The sequence below is a fragment of the Panthera onca genome, chromosome A3 (assembly GCF_046562875.1).
Source record: "Panthera onca isolate mPanOnc1 chromosome A3, mPanOnc1 haplotype 2, whole genome shotgun sequence".
NCBI classification, from domain to species: Eukaryota; Metazoa; Chordata; class Mammalia; order Carnivora; family Felidae; genus Panthera; species Panthera onca.
Genome location: NC_138341.1, coordinates 126,598,432 through 126,612,471, shown reverse-complemented (window position 1 = coordinate 126,612,471; position 14,040 = coordinate 126,598,432). Strand labels below are relative to the sequence as shown.

The 14,040-nt window shown below is 39.2% G+C and overlaps 1 protein-coding gene and 1 long non-coding RNA gene across 15 annotated transcripts in view; one reads left to right on the top strand and one right to left on the bottom strand.

Moving 5' to 3' along the window:
• Positions 1-14,040, top strand: part of LOC144615867 (uncharacterized) — a 742,065-nt gene that overhangs the window by 11,950 nt on the left and 716,075 nt on the right. The gene's annotated exons all lie outside the window — the stretch shown is intronic.
• The window catches only part of NCOA3 (nuclear receptor coactivator 3), a 139,491-nt gene that overhangs the window by 59,617 nt on the left and 65,834 nt on the right, over positions 1-14,040 (bottom strand). For 12 of the 14 annotated variants that reach the window (XM_078444013.2, XM_078444014.2, XM_078444015.2 and 9 more), the window contains exon 2: positions 9,452-9,533. The exons of the other annotated variants lie outside the window; for them this stretch is intronic. The gene's annotated coding sequence lies outside the window, so the exon portion shown is untranslated. The remainder of the gene's footprint in view (positions 1-9,451; positions 9,534-14,040) is intronic. 14 annotated transcript variants of the gene reach the window in all.

Sequence of the window (14,040 nt, the reverse complement as noted above, 5' to 3'; positions counted from 1 at the left end):
CAGTGGGTCATAAGAACAAGATGAGATGTAAAAGCATTTTATTTTTGAATGTTACTCAGATTGGAAATGACAGAAAAAGTAACTGACCAGGAAAGAAAAAAAAATTTTTGAAGAAAAATGGACAGAGCCTTAAGTATATGCAATATATCAAGGGGCACCTGGGTGGCTCAGTTGATTAAGCAACCGACTTCAGCTCAGGTCATGATCTTGCCATTCGTGAGTTTGAGCCCTGCATCGGGCTCTATGCTGACAGCCCAGAGCCTGGAGCCTGCTTTGGATTCTGTGTCTTCCTCTCTCTGCCCCTCCCCGGCTCATCCTTTCTCCCTTCCCCTCTCTCTCTCTCTCTCTCTCTCTCTCTCTCTCACTCTCTCACTCTGTCACTCGCTCTCAAAAATTAATAAACATTAAAAATATATATATATCAAATGGTCTAACAAACATGTAATCGGAGTCACAGAAGTCAGAATGAAGAAGAAAAAAATACTTGAAGTAATAACGGCCCAAACTTCCTCACCCAACTTTTTCAAAACACCAATCTAAACCCTGAAGGAGGGGCGCCTGGGTGGCGCAGTCGGTTAAGCGTCCGACTTCAGCCAGGTCACGATCTCGCGGTCCGTGAGTTCGAGCCCCGCGTCGGGCTCTGGGCTGATGGCTCGGAGCCTGGAGCCTGTTTCCCATTCTGTGTCTCCCTCTCTCTCTGCCCCTCCCCCGTTCATGCTCTGTCTCTCTCTGTCCCAAAAATAAATAAAAAACGTTGGGAAAAAAAAAAAAATTTTTAAACCCTGAAGGAGATCAAAGAATCCCAAGGAAAACAAATACAAAGAAACCTAGACCAGAGTCTAACCATTTAAAAACAGAAAATCTTAAAGGTAGCCACAGGGGAAAAAAGACCATACATACAGAGGAACAAGGATAAAAGTCACCTTTTCGGACACAACAATAAAACAATGGAACAACATCTTTAAAGCGCTGCACTACCTTCCGGTGGGGACTACCTCCCACGAGGACATGCCCCTTACAAAAGACTTGCTCGTTCCTCCAGGGAAGAAGAGAGGCAGCACCACAGGAAGTAGCACCTGGTGCGGGGCCCCAACTCCTGCTTCATGGAAGCGAAGTGCCCAGGATGCTATAAAACCACCGCCGTCCTCGGCCATGCATCAACAACAGTCTTGTGTGCTGGCTACACCGCTGTCTTTTGCCAGCCTCACAGAAGGAGGCGTGTTCAGACGGAAGCAGCACGTAGCACCCTGAATCAAGATGCATGGGAAATCACTCAAGAAACATTTCAGATAGACAGATAGATAAAGTGCTGAAATAAGAAACCGTCAAGCCACAATTTTACAACCAGTGAACAGTCTTTCAAAGTTAATGTGAAATAAAAACATTTCCAGATAAAAGTTGAGACAATTATCCACAGACACTTCAGTAAATAAAAGGATATCTATCCTTCGGACTAAGGGGAAAGGACAGCAGGTGAAAACTCATCCATAAGAAGGAATGAAGAGCATCAAAAGCGTCTTTTGCCAAACAGGTGGTTCTCTTTCCTTCTGCGATTTGCTCTCAAGTCTAAGATCCTCACGGACAAGACAGTACAAAGTAGTTTTAAATCTTGATATTTCGGGAAACAGACTCTGGCTAATGCACTACTGAGCTAAGGGAACTTCCACAACTTTACAAATGTACTAGAGGACAATTTAAAATGTGTAGATCTCTTTATACACCTAAAGGAGATGACTTCTTTAGAGCAGACTACAGAAAAAGATGAATAAGCAAAACAGAATTACATAGGACTGAATGAAATTTAGTGAAGAAATTTAACTGCTGTTTGATTTGGATTATTATTTAATGTTTCCTGATGGGTAAATGAGAAAGCCCCTTTTTCTTTTTCATCTACCTCTAGCCCTCAATTTAACAAATTACACTTACCCAAACTAAAAACACTTTTGCTTTTAATTTTTTTAATATTTATTTTTGAGAGAGAGACACAGAGACAGAGAGACAGAGACAGAGCACATGTGGGGGAGGGGCAGAGAAAGAGGGAGACACAGAATCCGAAACAGGCTCCAGGCTCTGAGCTGTCAGCACAGAGCCCCACACAGGGCTTGAACCCATGAACCGAGAGATCGTGACCTGAGCCGAAATCAGAAGCTTAACCGACTGAGCCACCCAGGCGTCCCCAAACTGAAAACACTTGAAAGTGGCACCTGATTCTAACTCTTCAAATGTCAGAAGTGGATGCGTGCATGTACAGGCATATGCTCCTGAATAAAAAAGTAAAGACTCTCCTCTCTACTTTCCATGCCAATAATGTTAATTGCAAAGGTTTAGTAAAAATTTGTCAATCGATTTACCAGGGTAATTCATTGGACAACTGAGACCATTATCTTGAATGGTCATAACTGAGAGAACCATTCTCATTTAATCAGGCATGAAAAGCCCACCATTAACAAACAAAGACTGCGCATAAGTCAATGCATATGAGCCTGGTACCTATTCTTAGTTTTTAGGAACCAAGGTGGAAGGAAGGTTACGTTCAGAGAGGCCCAAGACTTAGTAACTTTAGGGAACCTGGAAAAGAGATGCTTTCCCTCATGGTTATACGTGAAATCTGGTACCGAGAGTTGGTTTGGATTGGTTTCCTAGTCCCGAGATACAAGAACAAATAAAAGAGACTTTGAAACATCAACCCTATCTTCCTCAGGAAAACTTTCAGACAGAAATTAATCCTGTAGCCTCAAAAGTTGCTCCATAAAATATGCACAGGGGCACCCGGCTGGCTCAGTTGGTAGAACATGCAACTCTTGCCTCTCAGGGTCATGAGTTCAAGCCCCACATTGGGCACAGAGCTTACTTTAAAAAAAAAAAAAAAAGGCTCGGGGCGCCTGGGTGGCGCAGTCGGTTAAGCATCCGACTTCAGCCAGGTCACGATCTCACGGTCTGTGAGTTCGAGCCCCGCGTCAGGCTCTGGGCTGATGGCTCGGAGCCTGGAGCCTGTTTCCGATTCTGTGTCTCCCTCTCTCACTGCCCCTCCCCCGTTCATGCTCTGTCTCTCTCTGTCCCAAAAATAAATAAAGGTTCAAAGACACTTTTAACAAATACATATTTTTGCACCTATGTTAAAAAATAAAAAAAAAAAACACTGTAACCCAGCCAAAGCATGAGGAGAGCCTTTTTTTAATGAACTCAAGAATCAGCTATGGGACTTCTGCTTTAATTCGAGAGAGTAACAAACTCTCATCCTACTGTGAACAAGACAAATCATAAGAACAAACTATATTCAGATATCAGAGAACAGGCAGTGAAAAACTGTTGTCCCGGAGATTAGGGAAACATTTGAGGAGAAAGGGGCAACTGCTAGTACCCAGTCTTTTCTGCCAGAAAGCAATTTCCACATCACAGCACAGAAAGAGGGACCCAAAAAGAGCCCAGCAATCTTGAATTGACAAGACAATGACCAGAATTCAGGATGTCCCAGCAAGCCAAATTCTGCAGGGCAGTTTCTCAGAGTGATTGAAAAATTGTAGGGATTCACACACTGATTCTGAAATTAGTATCAAAATGCAAAAGCCGTGGATTAGCCAAAGCAATCACCACCAAAAAAGAAGTTGAAAATTTCACATTACTTACTTTCAGACCTTACTATAAAAGCTATAGTAATCAGGACAATGTATGTGGGCATAAGGATTGATCAGTGGAAGGGAAAAAAGACCAGAACAAGATCCTCGTGTATACAGGCAGTTGATTAAGTTACCAAGACAATACAATGGAAAAAGGTTAATCTTTCCAATAAACAGCTCTGGAACAGAATATCCACATTTTAAAAATTGATCTTCAATCCTTTCTTCACACCATACACAAAAATTAAATCAAAATGAATCACAGACCTATATATAAAAGCTAAAAGTATAAAAACTTCTACAAGAAAACAGAAGAGAAGATCTTCATAACCTATGGGGAGGCAAAGATCTCTTAATACATCAAAAAGCACTAATCACAAAAGAAAAATCTGATAAATTGTACTTGAAAATTCAAAATGCCTGTACTTCCAAAAAATTAAGAAAATAAAAAGGAAGGACAAAAAAAAGATGAAATTACCCTTAAAAGGTATCTGGTAAAAATTTGTAGCCAGAATATATATTCTTTTTAAACTTTACAATAAGAAAACAAACTGCCCAATTTTTAAAAATGGGCAAAACATTTAAATAGACACCTTATAAAAGAAGAGATAAATGTGGTTAATGAGAAACTATTCTATCATTACTCATCATGGAAATGCAAATTAAAGCCACAATGCAATAACACTACCAATCCCATTAAAATGGTTGAAATTTAATAAGTGAAAATACCCAATAGGAACGATACAAACTTAACTTTTACCTTGCAGGTGCAATAAAAGGGGTATAGTCACTTCAGAAGAGTTTCACATTTTCTTTTTTTTTTAAATTATTTTTTTTTTTTCAACGTTTTTTATTTATTTTTGGGACAGAGAGAGACAGAGCATGAACGGGGGAGGGGCAGAGAGAGAAGGAGACACAGAATCGGAAACAGGCTCCAGGCTCCGAGCCATCAGCCCAGAGCCCGACGCGGGGCTCGAACTCACGGACCGCGAGATCGTGACCTGGCTGAAGTCGGACGCTTAACCGACTACGCCACCCAGGCGCCCCACACATTTTCTTATAAAGGTAAGCATACACTTAACTAGAATTTAAATTAAAAATTGAAACAAAAAAAAAAACAAATAAATAAAAGCTATGTCTTCTAATTAGAATTGAAATGAAAAATTGAGGGGTGCCTGGGTGGCTCAGAGGGTTGAGCGTCTGACTCTTGATTTCAGCTCAGGTCATGATTTCAGGGTGATGGAGTCGAGCCCCTCATTTGGTTCAGGGCTGGGCATGGAGTCTGCCTGAGATTCTCTCTCCCTCTGCCCCTCCCCTGCTTATACTTGTCCTCTCAAAAAAACTTAAACAAAAACAAATAGATAGGCTAAGCATACACTTGACATTAAGACCCTGCAATTCTATTTACTCAAGGGGGAGGGGAGGAATGTATGCAGAGACCTGTACTTGAATGTTCACAGCAACTTTATTCATCATAATAGCCAAAAACCAGAAACTAAAAGTTGTGGTATATTCCCACAATAGAATACTACTCAGAAATTTAAAAAAACTACTGCTACATGCATTGATGTGGATGCATCTAAAAACTATACCCTGTGAAGTGAAAGGGCTTTTACAGTGTGACTATGGAGAAACACAATAGGCTCTCCCACCCTGCTCGTTGGAATTTCAAATGGTGTAATCCTTATGGACTCACTGTGATTTAATGATGTCTAACAAAAACAACATACACATTTACCCTTTAACCCAGTAGTCTCACCTCTAAGAACTCATCAATCATGAAGGTACATTCCCAAAACACAAAAATGTATATTCACAAAGTTACCCACTACAGCATTATTTTCATCACAAAATACTGGAAACAACCTATATACCTATACATAGGATGCTGCTAAATAAACTATGCAATATGCATGTAATGAAAACTATGTAAAAAATAGATGAGACAGGGGCTGGGGGAGGGAGAAGGAATTATCACTCTAAAGAGTATAGAGTTTCATTCTAGAAAGATGAAAAATGTTCTGGAAGTGAATGGCGTGATGGTCACAAAAGAATGTGAATGTATTTAATGCATTAAATGGCTATTTTAAGTTTTATATACATTTAACCACTTTTTTAAGTAAGCTCTAGGCCTAACATGGGGCTTGAACTCACAACGCTAAGATCAAGAGGTGCACTGGGGCACTTGGGTGACTCAGTTGGTTAAGCAGCCAGCTTTTGATTTCAGCTCAGGTCACAATCTCACGGTGTGAAATTGAGCCCCGTGTCAATCTGTCAAGGGCTCTGACAGTGGGGAGTCTGCTTGGCATTCTCTCTCACCCTCTCTCTCTCTCTGCCCCTCCCCTGCATGCGAGTACATGCTCTCTTGATCAAAATAAATGAACTTCAAAAAAAAAAAAAAAAGAGAGTTGCACACTCCACCAACTGAGCCAGCCAGGCATCCCTAAATTTTACCACGATTTTTACAAATGAATGGGAAAGATCCCTTTGATGTGATATGGCCTATTTCCAGGAGATATTAATAAATGAAAACAGCAAAATACACAGAATTCTACGTCTGTGTGGATTCCCAGTATGTATGCCTATTAAATTTTACTTTATCCTGTTTAAATTTAAAAAAAAAAAAAAAATACAGCAAAGCACAAAACAGTATATGCAACATGCTACAATTTTTGTGTAAACAAAAAGTAAAAAGAAAATAACATGTATCTGCTGGTGATTACCAAAAGAAATGCAGGGAAGGCTGAACTCAAAACAGTGAGGTTGGTTACCTATGAGAAATGAGAGAAATGGGATGGAAAAAATACAGAAGGGAAGTGTATCTTCTGTATAATTTTAACTTTTGAAACCATGTTCGTTTTCTACAAATTCAAAAAATAAATCCCATCAGGAGTGCCTGGGTGGCTCCATCAACTAAGCATCGGACTCTTGATCTCAGCTCAGGTCTTGATCTCAGGGTTGTGAGTTAAGTCCACACTGGGCTCCGCACTGTGTGTGAGGCCTAATTAGAGAGAGAGAAACAGACAGACAGACAGACAGACAGACAGAAGTATAAATATACTTCTGCTAGTATATTATAACTAGTCCTCACAAGGTGAAATATTAAAAAGCATAAGTAAAAGTAAAGGAAAAATAAAAATAATAGACAATCAGAATGAGAATGAGAATGAGCATTAACAAAACCCTGAAACTCAAACAAATAAATGAGCCTGATTTTATTTCGAACAAATACCGTAACTACCTTATGCAGAAAGAAAGAGCAGGAAGTAAAAGTAGGGAAGGGAGGGGAGGGGAGGAGAGGGGAGGGGAGGGGAGGGAGAAAGGAGAGCTGATTCAAGCAATTTAAGAATACAGTATTTATTTATTTATTCTCAGTCTTGGGCAAGAGGGTTATGAGCAAGTGAAGAACTACATATAAATTGCCCGCTCACATGAAGTAAGTTTGTTTATTGTGGTGAAATGGGCAAAGTAATTCTGAAAGTATTTTAGATGTAGTATGTAGGACAGAGCGAATGAGTAAATGCACCGACAATGTTGGGAGCCAAGGTTCTCATGGCATAAAAAAGGGACATAAAAATGTGAAAAGATAAGTGCAAAGAGCCCTGTAGATAGGTAGTGAAGCTGGACATACTGATATAAAGTCACGATTTCTAACCCATGTATATGCATGTTACAGTGAATGTGTTTATGTGCAGATATGTTTATGTATACAGGTATGTGTGTATAAACATGTGTATTTTACTAGCTCTCTAATACTATTCCCCACAAGGACACAGAGATTGATTAAAAGAGTTCCACTTTCCAAACCTAGGACAACTGGAGAACCAAAATAATTAGGTAATGAATTTACCAATTCAAAACCTAGGAATCCATGAGTCCAAACTGATATACAGGGCTTGTGATTACACATTAATGTCAAGGGCTGACTGGTGGTAGGAAGGGAATACTGGAATCAGAAAATAACCATTTTGGAACCATCACAGTGAAAAATTCGATCAGATAAGAATCATCAATGAATGCTAAATCTAGGGCAAACTGTGATGAGAAACATACTTGCACTGTCTCCCCATAAAATGCTTATCGCTTGCAAAAGAAGGAAAATAAACTATACAGTGGAGAAATCTGGCAACATCTTGGCCAAGTAATCAATATTAACATCAGAATAAGGGGCAAAAGACATCATGTGCCTCCAAAAGTTGTGCATCTTTCTCAGGATATCACATCACCTATACAGTATTCCAGCCAAGAATGCATAGCCTCAATCTAATCACAAGGCAACTGCCGACAAACATAAAATGAAGACTATTCTATTAAAAGGGGGAAGGGTTGTGTTCTTCAAAAATGTCAATGTCATAAAAGACAAAGAAAGGCTATGGAAAGATTCCAGGAAAAAGGAGGCTAAAGAGAAATAATAACTAAGTACAACACCTGACCCCAGATTGGATTCTGTACAGGAAGCAAGGGAAATGCTGTTAACAGACTTTATTAAGGTCAACTGATCAGACTGGAAGACAGACCATACATTTGTGTCAGCGTCCATTTACAAAGTTGATAAGTGTACAATAGTTATATAAGAGAATGACCCTATTCTTAGGAAATACCAAAGTGTTAGCAGAAAGAAGCTCAATATATGTAACTTCCCCTCAAATAATTCAGAAAAGAACTCTACATGAGTAGAGAGAGTGGGAAGGAGTGACAGCACACACAGATGCAAATAATAAACAAGTGAGCAAATGTGGCTAGAGGATATTTAGATGTCCTTTTATACTCAATTTCCAACTTACAGAAGTTACTAGAATAACTTCCAAATAAAAGGGGTTTTTTTTAACATAAATACTACGGAGATAGTTATCTACTATATTCAGAATATAATGTATATATATCATAATTGATGAAAGGATTTTGTGGGGAAATAGCAAGAGCAGAGACTGGATGGAGGCTTAGCTAGATTCCCAGATAAAGAACTGTTTCAAATGTCAGCGAAGGGAGTTTGTACTTTTCTTTCCGTAAGCCAGGGAATGGCAGCACAAAGCTTAGAGCATAGCAGAGACTTAATTAAAAGGGACGTACGTAAGGAAATTGTGTAAGCAAAATTTCAAGTGCTAGAAACAGTAGATAAGAGGGAATAAAGAGACATGTGAACAAATACAAGCCTGAAATTACGGGGTCTTGGCCTGGGAAGTTAAGATACTAGCAGAAAGTGGCACAAGTACAGAAGACATGAAAATAGAACACCAGACATCGCGCGTTTACTAAATTACTAAATGGATCAGGTTGGGGGCAGGGAGGAGCCAAAGATGACTCAGATTTCAAGCGGAGCTAACCATAAGAATGATGGTATTACTAACAAAAAGAAACGTAACTAGCTAAGCAAAGCATAACTGCTTTCTTGGCTATCAGACACCTTTTTCTATTCTCATTTCTCCTATTCTAGTGCAACAGGAGTTAGGAAAAGAGTTATTATATGTCAGCACACGCAAACTGGGGAAACTAGTCCTCACAAGGTGAAATATTAAAAATAAGTGGAATTTATTCAGATTTTGAACACACACCATTGAAATATACACACAGAAGGGAAAGTGGGCATGTTGAACCCTAACACATAGTTCCCTGCCTCCCTAAAAAAGTTACGTTTGTATATATACACATATATATATGAATATACACATATACTCACTCGCTCATTTTAAGACCATTCAGTCAACTCATACTATCGTTAAAGATAAAAACATGTAACACGAGTTTAAGATTAAATAATAAATGAAAGGAAATGGGTATCTTCACAGGATAAAGACAAAATTACAAAGGATTGAGTCAAAGTAAAACTGAATTACCTGGCTAACCAGTCAAATGACGTTCAAGTAGGAGCTTATTTTTATTGGTCTCTGACTCCACTGTTCAGCAAGTATTTTGATCCTGAGAACAAAAAAAAGGGGAGGGGATGTTGAATTTTATTGCCCTTTCTTCATGTAAGTAGTATTATTAGTCACACACAAATTAACCTTTCCCATCATTCCCTTCTCTGGACATACATGAAATAAGCAAAAACAAAGCATGCTATCAAGTACAAGTCCTCCTAGGAATCTGAGGTGATGCCTTATTTTGCCACACAATACTACTTCTGTTTACGAAGTCCGGTGTAGCATATACAATATACCGTGTCACAGTTTGTAAACATGAATAATGCAAAACAGGAGATGAGGAAACCAACTCCTGTCCAAAAGAAATACTCAACAATTAGCAATTAAAAACAATACTGATATCTTGGCAGAAGCGAATGCTTAAATACCCGAGTCCAAAGACAGAAATACCTACCAGATAGGTGGGTGGATGGATGCATAAAGCAAGCAAGCAAGCAAGCAAGCAACGAAGAAAAAAAGGAGAGAAAAACCATGGATGTTTTTCCCCCTCTTCTAGTAAAGACTGCATTTGGGCCACCAACAAGACATATTTTTAAATGGGAAAGGAAAATGAGGAGTTCTTCAAAATAATCTGCAATAGAATACCTGAACATATAAACAGCTTCTCTGTACTTGAGGAAATACAGAGCAGGCTATGATGCAACAAAAAAGTAAGCCAATAAAAAAAACATTCACCTTCACTTACAAACTTCCAAATGTAACAATACAGCAACAATCTGATTACCACCAACTCTAGAGGTGTATATATCAAGACAATAGCCCTAATTATGCCCCAAAGTTCATTGCATTCATGCTGGAATTTGCAGGTCTGTTGGAAAGGGGTGAAGAAAAAATTATGTATATACAAGTTCCATATCACAGCCTTGGCCAATCCACGTGGAGTAGAGAGGGACAATCAACCAGAACCTATCTGCACCATGCGAAGGGTCTGTTGCGCTTCTGAAACCCAATTTAAAGGTGAGAAAATTGAGGAGTGAGAAGGAAGCACATCATATGTTCACAAACGAAAAGGAGGAAAATACAGGTAAGCATATCAATGCCACGCAATTAAAGTCTAAAAAAGAGCTATTATACCTACTAACATATCTATTTCTCATTACAGTATAGTCTCTGGCTTATAACGGAGATGTCAAAAGAGAGCTGGTTCTTGGAAAACATCTTCAATCCACGATAATATAACTACTTGTTAGCATAATGAAGAGTGGAAGGTTTGGAGTACACCAGATCTAGACTTAATGCCCAGCTTTCACTTACGACCTAGATATTCAACTTCAAGGCTTTTTTTAAAGATTTTTTTTTAAATTTTAAGTTTATTTATTTTTGAAAGAGACAGAGACAGCAGGAGTAGGGGAGGGGCAGCAAGAGAGGGACAGAGAGAGAGAGTCCCAAGCAGGTTCCACGCTGCTAGCACAGAGCCCAATGTGGGGGCTCGGACCCACGAAACCGCGTGATCATGACCCAAGCCAAAACCAAGAATTAGACACTTAACCGATGGAGCTACCCAGGCACCCCTCAACCTGAAGACTGCTTTGAGCCTTAGATTTCTCATTATAAAATGGGGATCACACCTATTAAGGCACTTGTGAACATTAAGTGAAATGTTTAAATTACTTACCAGTACCTGATGCATAAATGCTCAATAAATAAAAACGATTATTAGCCAACAAAAGACTATCTGACATCTGATTTAAGAATATCAAAGCACAGGGGCACCTGGGTGGTTCGGTTGGTTAAGCGTCCCCCTCCCTTTCCCTGCTCTCCTCTCTCTCAAAAAGAGAAGCACAAAAAAATCCAAGCACATTGAAATAAAAACTGGGAGAAAATACAATCATTAGTTTTAGTGTCTAAATGAATTCAATGTTTTAGTACCTGAATTTTTATGATATCTAATTTAATTAGAAGAAGGTGAAGGGTGAAAGGAAGGCAGAGCTTCTATTAAGAAAGCCCAAGGTTTTCTGGCCTGGTTTTAAATCAAGTTTCATTTCAGCAATGGTTCTTTTGTTTTTGCTCCTTTTTCCAGGGGAAGGAGGAAGGTCGTGGGGTAGGGTTAGCATCTACAGAGCAGGATGAGTGGAGAGGAAAAGGAATTTGAGTCAGAACGTACGTGGTACCATAATGACTGGCCCAGGAAACGAGTACTGCTCCCTAGTATGGACAGTTGGCAAGAGAGCCTACATGAACACAAGTGTTCCACTGCTGGTGGGGACACCCAAAGGAGTGTGGACCCACGCTACTCTAACCCATAACCCCCGGGATCCAAAGAAACACTATCCACAAAATTTCCCCTCCCAAGAAGTGTGCAGTTGGGCTAGAGTGGTCCCCAGAAACTCACAGACAAACGACTGGCTTGCCTACCAGGACCCTGCAGGGGTAGATAGGCTAAAAAGTACTATACAACAGGGGTGCCGGGCTGGCTCAGTCAGAAGCGCGTGTGACTCGATCTCGTGGCTCTGAGTTCGAGCCCCACGTAGAGTATAAAGATTACTAAAAAGGTAAATAAATAAAACTTTAAAAAATAAGTAAATAAAAAGTGCTATACACTAGATCCTATAAAGTATAGAACCTGGGAACGCTGCAGTTAACCTGTCTACAACCAAGGTTCTGCAAAGGCAACAGTCCCAGCAGATTTCTTGGGACTGTATTTTTTACCTTCAACAAAAATAAGCATAATTTTTTCATAATTTGGACTTCAGTCTATCACAAACACAAGTCAAATCACACTGACAAAAACTAAATGACGTGTCCCCAAAATACTAAATATGGGGAGATGCAGGTTAATTTTTCTACTAGAATTAACGAAAAATGTGATTGATGGGCTCCACATTATCAAAACCTGCATCACTTGAAATCTAATGGGGAAGAAAAAAAAATTAAACTGAGCTTTGTTAATAGCTTGTCTGAGAAGACGTGCCTCCAGGCCAGAACAAAGAATCAAACTGGGGGAGGGGTGTTGACAGAAGAAAACCCAAACTATATAATGCTGATGCTTGGCAACATCAGTAGTACAAAAAGAAGCCACTGAATACCATGAACATGACTCTTCTTTTGCTGTTGAAAATGGAAGGGGGCAAGGATTCTGCTATTCATCATATTAAACTCATTGTTCCTGCCATGCTACTGTGGGTAGTGCTCTGAGGGATTCTCTCATTTCCCTAAAAATCCTAGAGATGGGGAATCACCATCTTTGGTCAAGTCAGCTGTTGCCCACTCCTCTCCAAAGCACTACGGAATAAATTTACCCATCAATTTCAGGTTAAAGTTTACATGATATTGGTATAAATAAAACATTCTCTTGAAGTTGAGATTATTTATAATAGTCTCAAAAAAATAATATATCATTTTTCAAAACTGTAACAACAGATTTTACTTGCAGCAGTCAATTGCAACAAATTTGTAGCTATACTGAAAAGAAAAAACCAAGTGTAAGTTAAAAATCAAATGGAAATTTAAAATTATTTATAAAAGTGCCACTTTTTTTGCAGCTGTATAAACTTAACTCAGTTTAAAAAATTTTTTCCTTACCATTACTTATCCATTATTATGTGTTCTAATAAATAATAAGTAAAATGTATTTGCTACCCAAGTGCACACCAGTAATATATTGATGACAAACTTTTTTAAATACCAAAGTCTTTTTGACACAGAGAGGGGGAGATTATTTCTAATTACACATCTAGTAAAGTAAGGCAGGGTTAACATGTATTACTAATCTCATGCTATAAACTAGAAAGGACTAAGCTGATTTATAATAATTTATTCTACATCGTCATTTAGTAAGTTGCAATAAATGTTTAGTTCTATATGGAGTCAATATGAAAATTTAAATGATGCAGTGAAAACAGAAGCCTTGCTTTCAGAAAACCTAGGTTTTGGAAGTCCAGCTTCTTGAGGTGACCTTCTGTGAGACATTTAAATCAACCGAATGTTTCCTGTGTACCTAGGAGAGGCCAGGCATTACACTGGCCTGCAGAAGCATGAGCAAAATATGGTACCTGCAACTAATCAGAAAAGGAGAAGCAGGTGTAGAATGCCACTAGTGGTATGTTTAAATTTGGGGGGGGGGGGGGGGGGGGGACAAGCAAGGGAGGGGAGGGGAAGAGAGGGAGGCACAGAATCCGAAGCAGGCTCCAGGCTCTGAGCTGTCGGCACAGAGCCCGATATGGGGCTCAAACTCACGAACCCGTGAGATCATGACCTGAGCCGAGGTCAAGAGTCGGCCACAAATGACTGAGCCACCGAGAGGCCCCCGCCAATGAGAATATGAGAATGAACTACCTTGCCTTTTTCAGAGGACTGCTATGGTAACTGTAAAGCACTATTTTAATGCAAAACAAGACAAACCCAAAACCATTTACTTCAGCAGAGAGAGAATTAATGAAATTCAAATGTACAGATAACTTCTATAATTATTTTCCACAGTTATCATAACCAAAATGCCTTTTCTTTAAAATAGAAGACAAAGGCAAAGAAGAAAAAAAATTGTAAAATGTTAGCCGTTTGTG